The sequence below is a fragment of the Triticum dicoccoides genome, chromosome 5A (genome assembly GCF_002162155.2).
Source record: "Triticum dicoccoides isolate Atlit2015 ecotype Zavitan chromosome 5A, WEW_v2.0, whole genome shotgun sequence".
NCBI classification, from domain to species: Eukaryota; Viridiplantae; Streptophyta; class Magnoliopsida; order Poales; family Poaceae; genus Triticum; species Triticum dicoccoides.
Genome location: NC_041388.1, coordinates 650,856,045 through 650,858,813, shown reverse-complemented (window position 1 = coordinate 650,858,813; position 2,769 = coordinate 650,856,045).

Here is a 2,769-nt window from a genome sequence, read left to right as displayed (position 1 = left end):
AGTGATTCATCATTGCATGCACAATTGAATTGCAGGTTAAGGGCCAGTTCGATTCCGCCTTTTCAGAGCATATTATCAAAATAAGCCATAAAAGATGTAAAGAAGTCATTTTTGAGTTATGGGCTTGGGCTTAACTAATTTTGCTTTGGAGGGGGGTGTTTCAGGTAGAACCTCACTAAAAATTGAAGGGAAGGGGAATAGTGAAATGACTCTGTTGTCTGCCTATATTACACTCAAAATGCAACTGCTGACGCCCGTCTCACACCTGACCCTCAAGTAAAAACAAACACGCAAGCATTCATTGCCCTGCCCGCTTGCATCTCCTCTCCCCTTTCCCTCTACCTCGATCCCCTGCCTACAGCACTAGGGTTCCTCCAGCGAGCCGTCGCCACTGGTGCACTACATCTTGTACTTTTTCGTTGTGTAACCCTATCTGCAAGTTGACACGGCTAATTTCAGACATCTCTACATGATACCACATTGCATATCCCTTGCGCATATTTAAACCACCAATTAACGATTGTGTGCGTACCATAAACTAGCCATGACTCTGTATGCTGGACTAGCAGGCACTCTAAGGGAGCCTAATGTAGTGCACTGGAATTCCTACATGCCACCTACGATTTTGTGTAATGTACTGCCCCTGTTCCTAAATATATGTCTTTGTAGAGATTCCAGTATGGACCACATACAGATGTATATAGATGCATTTTCGAGTGTAGATTCACTCATTTTGCTCCGTATGTAGCATATAGTGGAATCTCTAGAAAGACTTATATTTAGGAATGGAGGTATGAGGTAGTATCATGTATGACATCTACATATCTAATTTAGCAGCCAGTAGTAGAAATCATTATCTGCACAAAGGGATTACTGGTAAAAATCCTAGCAAAGCACGCTGGCAGGCACAGAACAATACAAGAGAGAGAGACGCACTTACAAGATCATAGCAATGCCTCAGTCCAGGATCTTGGTTGGCCAAGCTGTTAGATCTAGAAGAAACATCGTCCTTGTAGTTTTTGCCAGCTACATAACAGGTAACAGCGACCGGTTAGTATATTTGAAGTACATCGGGCAGGTGATGCTGGACGGGTTTAAAGGTGACAAGTACCTAGGCCGTGGTGGGTGCTTGGCATCTCTCTAGACTGTGGCAATCAGGTTAGAAACGTCGAGGGTGATGATGCTGCGCTGGCTGTCGGGGTCCGGTAAGGAGATCTAGAACCGTCGAGTAGGGTGTTTGTGGAGCGGCTCCGGTAGGGTGGACTACAGTGTGGGCGAAGCGGATCTATGGCCGTGGACGAGGGCGTAGGTGAAGCTGCTCCGGTGGTTGGGTTAAGGATGGTGTCGATGATGCGGATCTGCGGCCGTGGACGGGGCGTTAGAAGCTACTCCGGTGGTTGGGTTAAGGATGGTGTCGATGATGCGGATCTGCGGCCGTGGATGGGGCGTCAGAAGCTGCTCCGGTAGGTTGGATGAGGGTGCGAGGAAGCGGATCCGAGGCCGTGGACTTGTGAGTTGGCAAAGCGGCCCCGGTAGGGTTGAGAATGGTATAGGCGAAGCTACTCCGGTAGGGTTGAGGAAGGTGTCGGCAAAGCGGCTCTGGTAGGGTTGAGGAAGGTGTCGGCGAAGAGGATCAGAGGCCGTTGATGGGGGCGTAGGTGGGGCGGCTCCGGGGGGTGTGGACGAAGCGTCTCCGGTGGGGAGTATGAATGAGCCGCTGCAGATGCGCGGCAGTTGACGAGAGTACCGGCGAAGCAGATCCGGCGCCGTGGACAAGGTCGGCACTAAGTGGGCTGTGGTACAGTGGTGGATGAGCAGTCTACTTGTTTCTAGGGTAGGTGGGAGGGGTAGATGCGGCCGCAGAAGCAGATCCAGCGAGGTGGACGCCGCTGGCAGTGAATGGGCTATGGTACGCCGGTGGATGAGCAGTCTAGGGTTTCGAGAGGGGAGGGGAGAAAGGGCGATGAAGTACGGACGGCGTGATGTAAGATGCTCTGGTGCTGTGGAGTTAGTCGTTTTTGCGGGAGGGGGAGAGGAGATGGGGGTGCCGTGTAGTGGGGGAACCGGATGTTACCAAAGCAGCCCCGACCTATCATGTAGATGAGGGCGCTATTGTAACTGTTGGTCTCCGTGCACCAAGGACAAAAGGGGGATTTCACATGCTAAAGACTAAGGTGGCGGAAATTTTAGAAGGAGGCGGGAGATTTTGCCGCCTGCGGGATCGTTCGTATCCAGTTTCAATTAATTTTGGACCGTGCTAGCGGGAAGGTCATGCTAGACTGTGTACACGGGGCACGCGTCAGCAGTTAATAACGGGTGTGAAGTCCACCCCAGAAAAAATACAGTAACTCGGGATGATGCATCGATAACCTGGACGTTCACACGGGCACGGCCAATCGTACGGGTGTAGTGGCACATTCACAAAAAAGGGATCAAACGCTCAGCCTATGTATTTCTCGTGTAAATAGATAATTTAGTGCCATTGGTTATTTACTTTGAACATAATGCATTGACGTGTTAGTGTAGAGGCGCACAAAAAGAAATGGATATTGTAGTCAGCTACTTAAAAGTGTTACCTCATATGATTACATAGCCTCCATTTCATAAATTGTGTACCCGTTGAATTCATATATGAATATTACATATATTACTTCAAAATAGAAACTTAAATCATCCAAGACTAATGAATTTGAATGCAAGAGTAACAATGGTGCATGTTCATGATAGCTATATTGGTTGTTTGAAGAAACATCACTGTAACTTTGGCAT